Here is an 18699-nt window from a genome sequence, read left to right as displayed (position 1 = left end):
CTCCTGACCAAAATGAAAACTTGGATGGAAAGTTGAAGCTTATGTGTTACAGACTTTGGCCTTTTCTCAAAGTAGATGTGTATGTGTCTTGTGTAGTCTCCCCGCGTCACTTGGTTCCATGCAGAACATATCCATGGGCTTTGTGCTGGCATGTAAGAGGCAAGTTGCTGAGTTACAGGTATTCTTTGGCTGTCTGCTCTGAGAAGCTGCTCCATTCACAATGGTCAGTTGATACTAGGGGGTGTAGGAGACTTGAACTTGTCTTGTTTGGTTTTGAGATACAGTAATACCCTAATATCCCCCAAATACAAAAATTGCAACAAAATAATTTTTCATATATTTTTCCTGTGTTGCAGATGTAAACACTGAAACTTAATATTTGAAACAGTAATATGTAATTGGTCACTCCATAATTGTGGCCCAAACTACATGTCATTTTGTAAACATTATTATCTGAATAAATTGCCATTAAAGAAATGCAAAGTACATCTGTTTAATCATTATTGCTTAGGCAGCTTTGAAAGAGTAGTCAAGCAGTGGGTCCTTTGCCCATTTTCCTCTTTAATGGGGTTATTTCTTTATATGTACCTTTTTTCATTTTAAAGAATCATATATAAAATAAAATAATTGTTTGAACTGAACGAAAAATATGGTAATTCATTTTAATTTTTCTTCTGAAAAAGTAGTCATCTTTTTGTATACCCCAAGTACATTGCTATGTGTTTATGCTCAAAATAAATTTGGCTTGCATATTTCTCCCATGGGATTATACTATATAAAGGAGAGGCACAAAACACATGACAATACATTTTCCAACATTATTAGTGGCCTATAGTCACATTTACAGCATAGTATACAGCACATCTTCCTTAAAAAGTGAATTTGTAAAACTCCAAGTGATGAGCAACACACATTATAATCAAAGAATTTAGGAGAAATTTATTAATGAAATACTGTAAACTAGAGGTGTTACATCAAAAAGTGGACAGCAGAGAAGAAAAAAAACTTAATATTGCATATTATTTGCATTCAGTTTCAAATAAGTTTTATTATACAAAAACTATTGGGTTCAATAATTGAATGACGTATCTTAGAAAATTTAAAATGGGCAAACTAAAGTTTGCCTATGAAATGGGAATATGAAATGTTATATGGATAATTTATCATTTAAAAATTATTACTGTTAATAACTGGTAGAATTTTCTTCCCTGTGGTAGTGATTACAGTTGAATAGGAATTTAGTAACTTATAAGGATGAATCCTAACATCTATATTTGCTGGACAGTGTTAAATACACAGTTAAAGTTTGTCCTTAATGAAATGGACTTCTGTACACCATAATTGAATTAAGTAATGAATATATATATAAATTATTTTAAAAGTTGTATATCAAAATGTAAACATTCCATTTTGGCTATATTTTGTAAAACTTTTTTTGATGTAATCAGTATGACGCTCACATATGTCAAATCAAATATTCTACTATTTATTTAAGCAGATATATGCCTAATGTATTTAGAAGCTTATTGCACTCATATAATTGTAAATATTGTGGCTTTAAAAGTCTGTACTTATTCTTGCTTTAAAAGTAGTATGTGCATTGATTTCCAATTTATTTTTAATTAATTATATTAAGGATAACATCCTTTACTAAGTGTACTTTAAAATTCACAATAAAGTTTCAGAAATTGTTTTGTACAATGTTGAGACTTTGTGTTGAATTTCTTTGTGAACACTTTATTGTCCTTTGGTCATCTAATAACGAATTCCCGAACTTATTCTTATTGATAAAACGTTAAGCAAAAACACGTGGGTTGGTAATTAACTAGCTCTTGTTTATCTGAAACAAAGTTTCCCTAAATGATGCATTGCTCACGCATGTCAGAACTTGGCTAGGTGACACCAGTGGACTCCTTCCTCCCAAGCGCCTAGTTAGGCAGTACGTGCTCTTTCCAGCATTGGAATGTCCAGCTCCACGGCCTTTGAGTGTTCTAGACTGCAGAGAAGCAATCATGAAGAGAGGGGTGAAATGACAAATGTATGTGCAGCTCTCTTTAACCCTTTTCTGCTCAGAATACAGAAGTTGAACAGACACTACTGAAAAGGCAAATTTAAAATGGTGGCACATCATTGAGCCTGACAAGACTAAACTCTGAACTACAGTAAATCCAAATTTACACCTTTAAATATGTCTAACCCACTAGTAGAAAGACTTAGTTTTATAAGACAAATTCAGAATTCTAATCTGAGAATGAACCCTGTTCCACAAGGAATCACCCCAGCATTTAATGTCAACCTATGATGCCTCTAGGTAGGGTCCCACTATGCTATAACCACAGAGGTATATATGTACATACAGCTATGTAAAGAGCACTTGTGTTTGCTATGTGTTTTATGTTTTTCTTTCCTACAAAGGAAGAAAAATATTGAACTAAGTTTCCCACAAAATTTAACTACTTCTCCTCTGCCAATTTACTATTTTACTTACATTTTTCTAAGGAAACACACAAAACAGTCATTAAACATCAAAGACTCTTTCTCATGAAAGGGCTTCATTTTCTGTCATGTTTATTGTAAAATATTTATTGTAAAAGAAGATATACATATGCAAACTTACATATGATAAACAGGGACTAAGTGCTCTGAATGAGCTGATAGTTGTAAAGTTATGTTTATTCAGGACAGAAATATTTAGCCTTTCTTGTCATTTTGTACATTTCTTTTCTGCTGAGTTTTGTTCCAAATCAAAAAGCAAAAATGTTCAAGTGTAGTCAATCCGTCTAGTCATACAAATGTTGTTAACCTTCTTAGAGTTGCTGATCTCACACCCAAACATAGTATGTCTTCAAGTTCCAGTCATTAACAAAATCAATTAGCATATCAAAGTCACATGTGAAGAACAAAGAACACCAGGCAAGAGGTTTGTTGATTAACTAATAAAATGACCAAAAGCAGGAAAATCAATTTAACTTTCTATTCAGAAGAAGCAGTTCTAAGACAGCTATGTCACTACTGAAATTGTTTTCTGTTGTAATAGTTATTTGCTCATTTTCTTCATGAATTGGAATGGTTTATAAATATTTCATTCATAAATATTGCGTACATTCTCAAGATGCCCTCCAATGCATAGCCTGAGTAATTTTTTACCATTTTACTTTACATAAAGAAAATATTCAAAGATATATTAAGCATATTATGATATGTTTAACACTCTAAGTATTAAAATGTAAACGCTTAGTCACATGTTACAAGATGCAGATGATTTTGAAATGAGAGAATGCAGAAGGATAAGTAGATTCATATCTATAACACATTTTTATAAGTAATAACAATAAATGAACTCCATAATATTAATTGAATATTATCATTATAAATAAAATGCTCTACCTTAAAGAGGTGAATACTGGGTACAGGTTCATACAATTAAAATCTCTGATATCAATAATCATGTATCTATGAAGTGATAAACTTACATTTATAAATTATTAGAGATTGAACATATTTAAAACTCTAATTTCTGTTTATAAGCCTGAAATAGTTGTTACTTATTATATGTGAACAATCATATACCTATTAGAAAATCATTTTAATCATATATTAATATAAAATAATTTATTTAAATATTAATTTTCCATTTTAATATTTTCAGCCAAATTCTTTTGAAGTTGTCATTATTAGTTAATATTTTATGAACTATTTTATCATAGGTTGAGGTATTTGTAAATATTTATTGCTTACACTTAAATGTATTTCATTTGGTTGAACACAAACATAATTTTGAGAGTGTTCAATGAGTTTTTAATAGTATATGTGTTAAATTTCTCATTATTTTAATTGTACTATAACTTTTGAGCACAATATGTTGTTGTAAGGAGTGATTTAACATTTCTCTTATTTGTTAAGTATTATTGACCACATGTAATACAGTGGCTTTTTTATACATGGCCTTTGTATGCAATTTAAAATTTACACCCGCCAAACTGTCAAGCCTGACAGCACAGTTGTAAGGAAACATTACTGGAAGCAGACAGCAAATGTGGATGCTGGGTTTGCCTAATGAAACTGGCTTAGGACACATCGAAAATTTAAGAGAACCCTGAAAATTCTTAGAGCATAATAGACTTTCAGTAAATTCTTTTGAAATAATGACAGGGAAATCTATAGGACACATCTATTTTTAACTATATAGCAGGAATCACAATTGACAGTTTTTCAAATAAAATTTTGTGTAAAATTTTTCATAAAGTTAGGATGCATAAAATGATCAATTTTAATATTTAATTTAATTGTCCTTTTTGATTACTAGCAAGATAGTATAAAAAAATAAATTATTTTGGTTTTGGTATACAAATTCCACATGTGACAATCAAGGAAATGTACATACTTTATAGATCTCCACATCACCAGCCAGCTATTATATATTTACCATTTTTAACGTAGATATGTGTTTAAGATCATATTCTACAAACTAAAATATTATTTTATTTATTTACTTTATTTCTAAGATGTTTCTTAAAGCACTTGTAAACACTTAATTGCTCTAGTTTTAACTACGATTTATTGCATTAATTCCTATATTACCTAAAAGTTTAAGAGAACTAAAATGTATCCATTCATTCATTCATTTATTCATCCATTTATAAGTCATAAATATAAATTGATAATATAAAGCAGTCATTAATTTGACATATTAAATGTATGTGTGGCAATTACTTATTTTAATAATTTTGTAAAAGTTCAACAGCCTTAAGTTTGTAAGTTGCCAATATAATATAAATATAGTTTTCATTTTAAATATTTATCCTCAACTCTCAAACTTCAGTTTGCATTACAAATTGTTTTGTGTAATTGAGAAAAGCTACAGGACCATGCCCCAGAAAAATCCTTTTTTAAAATATGTCTTTTAAAATTGGAAATCCATGTTTCCACAGACTACTTACACCCAATTTATTAAAATCTTCTAGGAGCATGAAGCCCTTCAAAATAGCCAAATAATAAGTTATTTGGCTCTGAATACTTAATAAATATGCTTTGAAAAGAAATCACAGTATTTCAAGTAAATATTCAGTATGCCTTTCTTAGAAATGGCTGTTATTTTTTTAATGAAGTTTCTTCAGAGCTAGTTTCTTGCATATTAGTGACTAATAACTTGATCATTTTTGCCTTCTTACCTTGTAGAATAGAAAAATAGACTTGTTCATTTAAGATATAGTTTTGCTGGAAAACTCTATACAAAAATCACATTGAGACAATAACTTTCTATCACGTGTGTAACTGGTGTTGTTAGAGCCATTCAACTAAGCAGCCAGGCAGAGCTAGCACAGTCAAATGGGGTGACTGACATCCGAGCTCCTTTTGCTGTATACATGTCTCACTACTTGTTAAGCCGAGTTTCTCTGCTTTGTTTTTGGTCCTTTCACTAGTCTGAGGTCATGCAGATTATTCCTCCAGGAGGCTGAAATGACAGGACAAAAGCAAAATGTTTGTTCATTCGATTAGGAAGCCCAGAAATTGCTTGCCATCTACTTTACAAAGAGAGCAAAAGCAGCATTATTTACTTACTTAAAGCCACATGAAGTAATAAAATAATTCCATGTAAACACTGCCTGAATACCTCAGAAAGTCAATGCCTGGGTTCTTGCACTGCCCACAGAAGTTAAAGTTCAGTATTCAAACTTTGGCAAGGTCATACTTAGAGAGTGAAAATTTTTGTTTGATTTTCATATTTGTGTGTGTGTGTGTTTGTGTGTGTGTGTGTGTGTGTGTGTGTGTGTGTGTGTGTGTGTGGAGAGAGAGACAGAGAGAGGGAAAGAGAGAGACAATTTTTGGGCATAACTGAACAAAGAGAGAAACTGTTCTCTTGATTTGGTGTGAAATATTGTGGATGAGATTTCAAATCAATACAAACTAATTTTCATATACCAGGTAGTATGCCAACTCTTTTTTGGGGATAGATTTCTTGTTTTCTCTCCAATGGTTCTTTCTTAGTTTTTGGCCAGTTCATATCAACATGAGAGCTACTAGGTCTACTGGCTATTGTGGGTAACCAGCTTCCACCTTTTAAAGGGTTCCTATGAGGAGCAGAAACTGATAAGACATTTTTAGATAGAAAGATAGCAGAGAGGAGAAAGACAGAAACACAGGATAGATAAGGGAGGGCCTGGATCAAAACTAAACGTGCCTCCTGCCACTTCTAAAGGGCTTTTTATCACAATACAAAGGCCGGGGCAAAAGACCTCCCCCTTGCTAGATCAAAGCACATGGCACAGCCAAATGTAGACACTTCCAAACACCTGGTAACCATGACCATGGACAAATCATCACCTTACACAGCCCTGCTGGATAAAGCAAGCTCAGATTCTCGGACTCTGATTAAGTTCTCACTATGAAACGTCTGTGGATCTCTACAGACCATATGTAGTCCACATATATTTTTTTTTGTTCTTGTTTTTGGATCATGAACCCTCTAATTGAGCACAGTTATTCTTCTGAACTTATTGCCACGATGAAGACTTGAGTTTAGAGGCACCAGGAGATGTACCCAAAATTTGCTTCAATTTCATAGTAAACTATCACAAGTTGAGTAGACATCTGTGCTGGTTACTTTTTCAATTAAAAAAAAAATCAATAATGATTCATTTTCTATAACTCAATTCAAACATATTTTTTATTATTGAATTAATGTTTAGTGTGCATTTTCTTGACAGTTTTGTAAGAGATAGCCAAATAGTCATCACTATAATCAGTTTTTAACCATTTCCATGACCCGAGTAATACCACGTGCCCATTTAGTGTTAATATCTGTTTGCATCTATGACATCAGAAAATTGCTCTTTTATTATTAATGTCTAGAACTGACATTGCAGGATACTTCAGCATATGGGGTTACACCCCCATATAATATTTCATTCTCGCTTCTTAGGAATCATTTATAAATGAACTCTTTCTTATCATTACAGGGTTATTATTATTATAAAAGTATAGCAGAGCTACTGTGTCCTGTATATGGGAGCAACTGAGAATGTTTATCATTCCTCTACAACCTTGTTTTGTTTTTTGAGACAGGGTTTCTCCATGCAGTTTTGGTGCCTGTCCTGGATCTCACTCTGTGACCAGGCTGGCCTTGAACTCAGAGATCTGCCTGGCTCTGCCTCCCAAGTGCTGGGATTAAAGGCGTGTGCCACCACCGCCCAGCTCCTCTATAAACTTTCTAATCTACGGCGATCCTAGTTCTATTCAGCAAGCTCTGCTAACAATAAATAAATCGTGATAAGTGTCACAAACGTTCATCCTGGCTCACAAACTATGGTTTCTGTCTTTTGATATCCAGGAAGTAATAGGTTCATCATTTTTACATAACTCAAAATGCATGAACACAAATCGTAGCAAAATATTGTCACCCAGTGAGACTATTGACAGTGCCTTTGATGTACCTGGAATGATGCCCTCCTATGAAGATTTATAAGTTGATAAATTTCAATCAAGTTTCTGCTTCATATCAGACTGACAACAGTCTCTCGTAAAACACAACCTTTTGTTGCAAAACACCTTCTAGTTATGTCTATAATACTTTAACAAACATTCTTTACATTGCATGAACTATGCCTTAGTTATTTTGATCTATTATTCTTTTTTCTTTCTACATTTTAGCATACCCTTCAGTTTCCCCCCCTTATATTAGAAATTACTACATCACAAATTTTCCAGCCGTTACACAGAAATTTAAAGGAAAAGAAACAAGTAGTTGTAAATACCTCCCAATACTTTAAAGAAATCATCACAGTCCTTGGCTGAAAACATTACATTTTAAAATTTTCCATAAAACAATGAGTGTGAATATTTCTGTGAATAAGAGGTGAGGATATTTATCATATAAAATAATAGCCTGTGATGAAATGCTACTTCTTAACTTGTGATGAAATTCCTAACTTCTTAGAAGTAATCACAATTCTTCAGAAGTAAATTTTATGCAATTATGAAATGATTTCATTTTTGAGGACATAGTAAGCAGACGTTGGGTCAGTTATGGGTGTCTTCTTTTCTGAAGAAGATCATACACTGGCCTACCACAGGAACAGAGCAGAGAGGGGTAGGGAAGAACTCATGTTATTCTGAGATCAAGACTGAATGCTTGCCTTTGTCTTCCGTTTTAGTTCGGAGGTAATGAAACCTTGAGAATCTCAACATTCGTCAAACAGAGAAATATTCAAAACATTGGCATGTCTACAGTGTTTCCATTGCTGTGATAACCAAATGAATCTTCTTAAGTAGGTTAGAATTGTGCTTAGTAACAAGCAAGCATCATTGTGTTCCATAAGTGACTTTGGTAATACTCCCTCAAAAACTTTGGCTTCCCAGTGTGAAATTTAAGATATTTCTGCTTTGAAAGTCTCTAGTTAGCTCTATTTTTTAAATTTTATTTTAACTAACCCCTCCCCCCAAAAAAACCTTAGTGTAGACAGAAATGACAATAATCTACACATATAAAATTTAGAAGTTAACATATTTGTGGTCAGTGTGTGTGTAACTTAAATATTTGTGACACTTAAGTTAAATGTTAGCTTTGTTTGTATAATAAAATCTGATTTAAGAGAAATATTTTAAAATGGCTTCACATCCATAAAAATATGGACAGAATTAGTAAAAGGTCATTTCTATGAGGATTTCAGAAGAGTTTACAATTGGGAAATCAAAAGAATCTTTCTTTGATATGTCCACAAACTTAGTAATGTATGTTTCTCTTTAATTGAAACTTGCAATTAAATCCACTTTACTCCTGTTAGTCAGAAGGAATCAAAATCCGTTTTCACAGTTACATAGACTTTGTCATGGGTGATTTACATTCACAATTTATTTCTTTGAGAAAATCGAATAGAAATACAATAACAGATAACAGGTGGGATTCATGTTTAGTTTTGAGCTATGTTTAAGAATGGGCAAAATTTTAGACACACTGTTTACTTTTCTATATTTATTTTTCTTAACTATATTGATAAAATGAAAAGAACCAGGCGGTGGTGGCACACGCCTTTAATCCCAGCACTCGAGTTACAGAGCCAGGCAGATCTCTGTGAGTTTAAGGCCAGCCTGGTCCACAGAGTGAGATCCAGAACAGACACCAAAACTACACAGAACCGGGTGATGGTGGCGGCACACGCCTGTAATCCCAGCACTTGGGAGGCAGAGGCAGAGGCAGGCGGATCTCTGTGTGGGTTCGAGGCCAGCCCAGTCTCCAAAGTGAGTTCCAGGAAAGGCACAAAGCTACACAGAGAAACCCGGTGTTGAAAAACAAAAACAAAAAACAAACAAACAAACAAACAAACAAAACAAAAAAAACCAAAGACAACAATGCATAAAGAATGTACAAATATATTTATCATGGTAACATATGTTATCATGACCAGAAGGGATGGAGTTTTAAGGAACAAGTCTCAAACATGCCATTCAGTGTGTGTGTGTGTGTGTGTGTGTGTGTGTGTGTGTGTGTGTGTGTGAGAGAGAGAGAGAGAGAGAGAGAGGTGAGTGTGTGTGTTCATTTCATGTAGAATATAGCATAATTCCTAATACACATTTGATCAAGAATTTTACCCCCAAATAAAGGGAAGATCATATATATGATCCTAAACTCTTCATAAGGGCATTGCCTTGACTTGTGAGGTATTTTTTATTCCATTAGGCTGGAGAAACTTATCCACAATACAAGTAAAATTTGACATGCCATTTCTCTTTATTTAGGTATTGACAAACAAAGGTGATGTTTATCAGAGTTATGAGGTGGAGAAACAATTTTCTGTGGGAGGAGTGGTGGTGTATGTTGTGCACATTTCAATTTATTTCTTCTGTTTTTTTTTTTTTAAAGCAGTTAGGCATTAAAGTGTGTATAAAGAAGTAAATGAGAGGCATGTACTGTTAAACACTCTCCCTACAACATGTTAAAGATAATAGAATTATAGTACACCCTCCTCACAAACAGGGCACTCACATGTGTTTCTTAGGATGAACCAGTGCATGAAGTATTTCAGTAGAGTGATTTTTGTAAGGTATAGATGGCACATAAAAAGTAAAGAACTAGCTTTGTAGATTGTCCACGTTTGTACCAACATCTCTTAAACACTCAGCTCAATACTATGGATTCTGATTTCTTGAGTTTATCCATCATTGCTTACTATATCTCCTTCCATCTTCTAACCTAACATCTCTCACAATATGTAACACTACTGTGGAACTGAATTTTTGTTAATTTTGGATAAGTATGTTCTTATCTTGTCAAAGCACTGATAGCCATCTGATGTGGCTGACACCATAATCCCAGAATTCACATAGATGATGGTGAACTTGAAGTCAATCTTTGTGACATAATTAAGAGTTCTAATTCAGCCTGGGCTATAGAGTGTGACCTTATCTCACAAAACCAAACTGAAAATGAAAACAGAAACAAAAATAACCCACTGACTGCATCTATTTATAAGAATAAACGCACACACAGGGCTACAAAAATCCACAATGTGCTTCCTCACTGGAATGCTCATGAACTGCTTCAGAGAGGATGAAACAGCAAGATGAGCAGCAAATAATCCTTGAGTCAATGATAGTATTTATTGTTCACATTTATATTTTCTGTTACTGTAGCATGGTTTGTACTCTTATTCATAAAACTCAATGAAATAATTTTATAGGTGGAAATACTATGGATTTGGAAACTCCCATTCCAAAGATGTACACTAATTTCAATGTTTGCATTGACAGACTCAGGGTTGAAGTCTGAATAGGTTAGAATATATATTTAATTTTAATATACACTAAAAACTATTAATTTCCTTTTTATCTTTCACTGATTCTTTTTGTTATGGATAGACATGGTCGATTTTTTATAATATGTGTTTTAATTTAAAAATTTTTAAGATTTTTTTATGTATAGCACATTTTGAAACACACACACACATACACACACACACACACACACACACACACACACTCACACACACACACACACCCCTTCTGGGATGACTAGTTAAGCTAATGAGTGTATTGGTTTGCCCGAAATTTTATACCTAACATGCAGATTAGCAAAGGTAACTGTTTAGGGGCATTAAATAGTTGTATTCTGTTAAATATCCCCCAATTTTTGGACCATTTCTTTGTTCTTGCAGTTGCTTGAAGGATTAATCAGGTTCCATAGAAAGAAGGGTGAAAAAAAGCTATAAAGTGGTCTGAGGCAGGGCATGGAGAGAAGCTAGTATGTACCAGAAGCCAATGAGAGTGTTCACAGCTGGACTTCCTTCTGTGTAGGAGACAGTTCGAGAGTTAAGCATGAAGTAGCAGTTGGTATTACATTACAGGGAGCACAGAGCCATGTTCCTGGTGTTTGGTTGTTTCCAAACAAAAATGAGACAACATGTTCTAATTTTTTGCATGTGAAATTGTGGGGTTTTTTTTCTTTAAAAATATTGAAGTAGCTCAGTAGGGAAAAAATTCAAGCTTGTGGACAGAAGGAGGCTCAAAAGAAGATGATTTATAAAGGTAATTTCGTCAGATTCGCTCAGCACTCTATAGTTCATTAAAGTATTATTGCATCCTAATATTTGAGTCTCATAAACGAGCAGTCAAAAGGTTGTTGATACACCAGGAAATGTCTCCAAATTTCAGAGCCTTCATCCATACATTTAAAAGTTTAAGACAGAGGCTCAAAAAAATTATTATTCAATATTACATGAGGATTTAGGGAAAGCTATGTCAATGTTGTAAAGTTTGTAAAATTTAATGGCCACCAAACTTCAGATGTTATCAATTTTAGTGTCAAAATGACATCACTATTTGATATTCCTTTGTGAGAATATCTACAGGTATTAATAACAATATTTAACAAAGCTGTTTTAAGGATATTTATTTTAATTTATTTAAAACCTATATTCTCGGCTGGAGAGAAGGCTCAGAGGTGAAGAGCAGGCAGAACACTGTATACATAATAAATAGCTAAATCTTTTTTTTTAAATAACTACATTCTCTACTCTTGTTATCTGATTTAAGTAATCCATCATGGTATTTCATCACCACACCTAATTTTTTCTTCTACCCACAGAGGGCAAGGAAAGTTTTGGATGATCTGGAGTTGTAGGGTAAGGCATTTGTGAACTGCCTGACATAGATGCTGGGAACTGAACCCTGGTTCTTCTTAACAGGAGTGCTTATTCTTAATTGAGAATTGAGAGGCCTTAATGACAGAATATATATATTTATATATTTATATATTTATATTTATATTTATATTTATATATTCAAACCAGTATATTATTTACATGGCTAATCAAGGAAAGTAACTTAGCAAAACCAGAAGACTCAGAAGTCACTGTGTTAAACCTAAGAAACTTTTAAAAATTCCACTTAATATCCAAATTAATTGGTATATCATATGAAGTAAGTAGTAAACTTTAATATGTGTTCAAAGTTACATTTTACAGGTTAAAACCAATCATTTCTTGCGTATCAACTTTAAAAATCTGTGTAAATTAATATAAATTTTCTATCTACAACTCAAATAGGTAGGTACAGTTTCAGGATTTCAATACAGTCTAGAGACATGCACCCCAATCTGGTGGTCATGGATATATATATATATATATATATATACAGATCTCATAGGGAGTTTAACAAGAGGAGGTTTTGGTCTGTTGTATTTTAGAAAACTGGATTTTATACCAGACCCTTTGAGATGTATTTGACAGTCCTCTGCTGGAAATAGAAACTGTATCTAAGGCAATCCATTACCTGATCCTCACAACATACAGCTAGCAACCTGGTGTAAATCAAATCCTGCCTTGGTCACTCTGGTGTACATTTCTAGACTATGTCTTTCCTCTGTCCCCAGACGTTCAAGCAGGCTCAAGGAAAGGCAGTTGTGATTGTTTTCAGTAACTGAAGAAAGAGTCTTTTATATGTTCTGGGAGGATCAGAGACGCGTCCTGTTACCCGGAGAGCTCCCTTGGCTGCCGGTTTTAAGTCGTTGGGATGTGTTTGTTCTTTTGTTTGTCTTTCAGGACTGCCTGGAACAGCATGACCATCATGTTCAGCTTTGATGCCTATGGGAGATAGGTGAGATAGAAAACATAATACAGAGAAAGACAGATGCTCGAAGCATTGGAAAGTTTAGAATAAAAATGTTAGAAACGTTAGGGTACACACACATTGAGGCAAGGAGAGGAACAAACAAAAATATTTCTATCTTATTGACCAAAGGCCTTCTGTTTCCATCTCTATCGTTACAGCAAGTCCTATTAAAATTATCCTAACATTGACTATTTTTCTTTTTTTCAGTAGTGTCTTTTACAAACTCTGACAAAAAACAGTCTATGAAACTCTTGAATTTTCTATTTCTGAAAGTTGATGGGAAGATAGTATTTATACATACTTTACAAGTATTTCAAAATAAAAACCTTATTTAACACAGTGGAATTACAGTCCCATTGATCTGTCACCAGCTAAAATAACTTTTCCTTTACCTCTCACTCATTCTAATCTTTTCTTCTTATGACAAATCATTTGACATTTTCTTCCATTTTTTTTTTTAAGATCTTGACTTTCAAAATGCAGTGTGTCTGTAAAGGTGAGGGGCCTGCTAGTTTGTGTACAAACTCTCCCAGCTTACTGAGTCAGTAATCACATTTCAGAGAGGTTCCCAAATGATTAGAATGCACATTAGAGTTTGAGGTGAAAGCTTGTTAAGGCATACATTCTATTACATTAAATATTTCCTACCTCCACATAAATCTTTCTTCCTATAATAAAATTGTTTTCCTATTATATGCAAACAATAATGAGTTTTCTACTTCATGATTACAAAACATATTCAAAAGTAAATCAACATAAATTATTTTTAGCATGTCCTCATTCATCAATATTCATATTGCTAATTCAATGCTAACCTCTTCACATTCAAGATAGGAAAAGATTCTTTTGAGCAGATTCTTCCAGATGCATCATTTTATTGCAAGATGCAGTATGTGAAAAACTCTAAGTTAAGATGCTTCTAATATTTGAAGAATGCCAATTGTGTAAGGTTGCTCTGTCACTGAGAAAGACTTTTTTGGGTGATAGATTTTTGCTACATGGTCCCAGTTGACTTCTATGAGAAAGCTTAAAAACAAGTAGATTATATGAACATATGAACATATTTAATATTTCAAATTATTAATGTGTTACTAAATCATGATTATGTTAGTTTTGCATGTAAATATTTATTAGCCTTGGCTGGGTGAGACAACTCAGTAGATAAAGTATATGTCACACAAACATGAGTAATTCAGTTCAAATCCCAGAATTCACATAAAGCTAGGTGTTGTAGCCCTTGTCTGTGATTGGAGTGGTCAGTCCTTCAGGAAGACGTGAGGTAGAGAAAAGAAATCTCCCAGAAGCTCATGGACCAGCTATAATGCATCAAAAAACAACAGAGATATTTTTTTTCATATAAGATAGTAGGTGAGAATTGACATTCAAGTTATCCGTTGGATCATGGCCCATGCCTGCCTACATCATGCACATGAATCTCACACACACACACACACACACACACACACACACACACACACACACACTTAAGCAGACAAAAATATAATTTTATCATATGGTAATAAATGCATGCTTTTTTTAATCAATGGAATAATGTGCTCCATATGCAAGTATGAATACATTTTCACATGGAGAATATGACCCTTGTTTGTAGCATTACATCTGCTCCACATACAAAATACTGTCTTTAACTTAAACTCCTCTTCTATCAATTACAATTTTCTTATGTACTATAATTGACTGTGGAAACATTTGCTCATGTAGTTTCTGCTAAATTCTAGTTGGCTGTCTTCCATACACTCAAATATTTGTAATACTAGAAAATAATTAGCAGAAGAATATCACTTTCACATCAATAGCTATTAATTATAAAGCTTAACACATCTAATAATCATTGACTTTAGCTCAAGAAATTAGCTTCTTCCAAGCCCACAATATTCAGACACATAGCAGAGGGGTATTAAATTCAAAATGTAGAATTATATGTGGGTTTTCAGAATGTCAATGAATTCTTCATTAGAATCCTGTTAATGCATAACTCTATCTTAACATATACCTTTGAATCAGAATCTTCATTGTGACAAGTTTTGCAGGTGACTAGGACACATATTGAATCTGAAATGAAGTATGTTAATATAATGTTGCTTTATGGGAGATAGCTCAAAAACCACACATAAAGCCCCATGCTTTCAAAGATTGATTACGAGGAGCTATGTGATATTTTTGCAAAATGAATGTTTTAATAAAAGTGTACCAACATACACAGTCACTGATAAGTTTACATCATTCTCTGCTACACAAATAAGTTAAGGAACACCCCTAGACTAAGTAATCAGGATGAACTCTATATGGCAGAAACATCATTAAAGAATGTATAGCATCAAGATATAAAATTTAAAGTAAACTACCAATGTGGCAATGTTCTCTTTTCCCTGTGGCAGAGGAGAATGGGTAGAGTATTCTAGGCAAGCATTCCATCATTTAAATAAATCTTCAGTCTACATCTTTAATTTATTTCTAATAGACAGACTAGAAACAATATATTTATTTTAACTGCTTGAATTTATTTTAGGGCTGTCAAAAAGAAGTGTTCGTCTCTCAAGGACAATGATAGAGAGGAGTTGATAGGCTAGGGGAGCAAGTGCTGCTCTGTGAAAGCAGCAAGACACACGTGTCATATATTTTGGCATGGAGTATGCACATTCGGTGGAAAGAGTCATTGCAGCCAATTGGAAACCCTAAAGGAATGCATTAATTTATTTTAAGGGCAAATGAACTTCTGACAGATCAGAAAGTGTCACACTAACTGAATAGAAGATAGTGAAAACTTTATTGGTACTTTTAAGATTCAAAATTTTGTTCCCCAAATCATAAGACTAATTTCTCAAATAATACAATAGATGCCCATTTATCAAGGCATAATTATTTACAATTTATTACAACCCTTCACCGTGATCACAATTCACCTTTAAAATACAAATACAAATAAAAGTGCACAAATACACAGAGATGTCAGTGGGATCAATACAATGTTTGGACAGAAAAGAACTTATGGAAAGAAAGAATTTAGACCCTGTGCAGCATGGTCTTATCTCAGCAAGTATCACTGTTAAGGAAGCAATGTTACTTTTGTTACAAATGTTGTTCTCTGTGGTGTCTGATGGGATGATTCAGACATCAAACACCCAAAGGAGCTTTTCAATGCTCTGGTGACAGTGAAGCAATGTCCACCTTCCTTTACTGCTGCATGAAACAGAAAACTGGTTATATACATACTGTCAAATATTTTATAATGAAGCAAGTTTATAATTTCTGGTACTTCTTTTTTAACAATAAATATTACTAATATAACAAAGAATGATATTCAATTATAGATGAATAGATATTGCTAATCAATGAAAAATGCATTTTTTTTCTTAAGGGTTAGAAAGCCAAAGTTGAAGAAGTTAGGAATTGTATATTTTTTTTGACATCTGTTTACTTTATTGTTCTGAGAAAAAATTAGACTTTATAAACTTTATCTTTCACAAGTTTTTTTTTTTTTTTTTTTTTTTCAGACGCAAATGTAACTAAGGGGTTGGATGGGTGAGGAACAATAGTGCTTATCAGGATCAATAGTTTATTTGACTTAAGTGGTCACCACTATAAAAGTAGAAATAGTCACTTCAGTAATCTTTTAAGCTACATATCAATTGAAATTATTTTCCATCTCAGCAGCTAGGTTCTAATATTACATTGAGAAAATGCAGACATTCTTGGTCATCTTTCTCTTTCAGAGTACTGATTGTCAATGTTTTAGAATTGTTTTTCTAGCCCCTAAATTTACCAAAAAGGTTTAAGAAATACTTTACTGTACTTCTTTTAAGCAATGCCTTTTAAATTAGCAGGTAAATCTCTGCTCTGTTGGTTCTTATGAATGTTATTCTACTGAAATGTTGGCCAAAATTAGTTCACTGACATTGTAACTAGTAAAATTTGAGAATTCATTCTAAGTGGTAATAAAATGATTCGAAGTTTTCAGTAAATAGTAACTCAGAATGCCTATTGATGTGTAAAGATCATTTCAATTTCTATAGAGAAGTCAGCTTAGTGAGAAAATAACAAAGGAAAAGGGTAGATGTAATAATAGTTTGGACAAAGATATAATGAAGAGAATAATAGAACATGGTGAGATTTAGCATATGGACTGATATGTGGGTGCTCCTAGGCCGTGCTGAGAGATTTGATGAAGAATATGATAGAAAGCAAAGGTTACTTGAATTGTGTTTTTTTGTTGTTGTTGTTGCTGCTGTTTGTTTGTTTATTTGTTACTTTGATCTTTACCTGATATAATAGGGAAATAAAGAACCTAAATACGCAGTTGGTTTAGGGGAAAACCAAATGTCTGTTTTAGGAGAGAAAATTTTATAGTACCCATCACCCAACTATGTATGAGTGGAATTACTTTATTTTAGCACTCCTGAGAGGTAGGGACTTGATTTATTTTAGGGAACTTCACTGAGCTGTTCAAAGGTCTTAAAGTAGATAATAAGTGTTAGAAGTGGGAGGGAAAAGAGACCGAAGGACAGAGCCCAAGACCTGGCCATATCCAGGGCAGAAATGAGTGGCCCAGTCACAAAGGAATGCTCTTTAATAGAAAGGACAACCTGTGGTGTCCTAGCAATGGAGTGTTTCTGAGGAGGACTCTCTGAGGTACTCCTGAGGGTGCATAAGGGTATGTCAGAGAATCGACCACAGGAAGATAGATACTGTATCTTGAGAAGAATGGATCCAAATCCATTTCCTGGTAGGTTTTTCACAGCCTGTCTGTATTACCTGTTAATACTGGGTGCTTTGGTGACTTTAAAGGAGATGACTCAATTGCGTTGTGCCTCCGTCTTCAAACTTAGCCACTTTACTCTGATTGTATACCCATGATCAGAGATGGCAACCATTATAAGTCCCATTTTTTAAAATAATACTCATACAGATTTTCACTTTAGATTGCTTCCATTACTCTCTCTTACCTACAATGTTGTAAATAACACTGCATCATAACAAGTTAAAATCCATCCTACTGTTCTGTGATTTTTGGTACACTTTGTATTACTTTTGCAAATATTTACAAATGGACTGTCAGTGCAATGATTCTACCAAGTTTTCTCTTCAGTCTCTCACAATTTCCATGATATGAATTTCATATAAAATTGCTCAGCTTAACGACACTGATGATTTCCTAAACACTGAAAACTGTGAATCCTTATTACTGTTCTCACTAAGAAACTGCCTTAAGTAGCAAATGGGGAAAAATATTGGTACTGTTTGCAAGTTTGATTTACCATGACTTAAATTTCAATAATAGATCCCTAGGAACTCATCTTTTGACTTAAGCTTAGAAAGTCGGTGAACTAGAAAGACAGCATTGTGTTAATGCCCTTTTATAGAGGACAACACCCAAGGTGAGGGCCAAGCTGATTGTCTCTGGGTTTCGTACACATCTCCCACTGTTAAATTTCACATTAAATTTGATTGATTCTTAGTAATTAAAATCACAATTATATTAGCCTCTTGACACAGATTTAAAATGAAGAGCTTTAACTTTATAAACGATCATGCTCATTGCGGTTGATGGTGCTAAAAGGTAACAATACAGCATTT

The 18699-nt window shown here is 33.5% G+C and overlaps 1 protein-coding gene across 1 annotated transcript in view; it reads left to right on the top strand.

The window, feature by feature from the left end:
- The window catches only part of Pcdh9 (protocadherin 9), a 134944-nt gene that overhangs the window by 27501 nt on the left and 88744 nt on the right, over positions 1 to 18699 (top strand). The window lies entirely within an intron of this gene.

The sequence above is a fragment of the Onychomys torridus genome, chromosome 9, assembly GCF_903995425.1.
Source record: "Onychomys torridus chromosome 9, mOncTor1.1, whole genome shotgun sequence".
NCBI classification, from domain to species: domain Eukaryota; kingdom Metazoa; phylum Chordata; class Mammalia; order Rodentia; family Cricetidae; genus Onychomys; species Onychomys torridus.
This window is presented reverse-complemented; position numbering and strand designations above follow the sequence as displayed.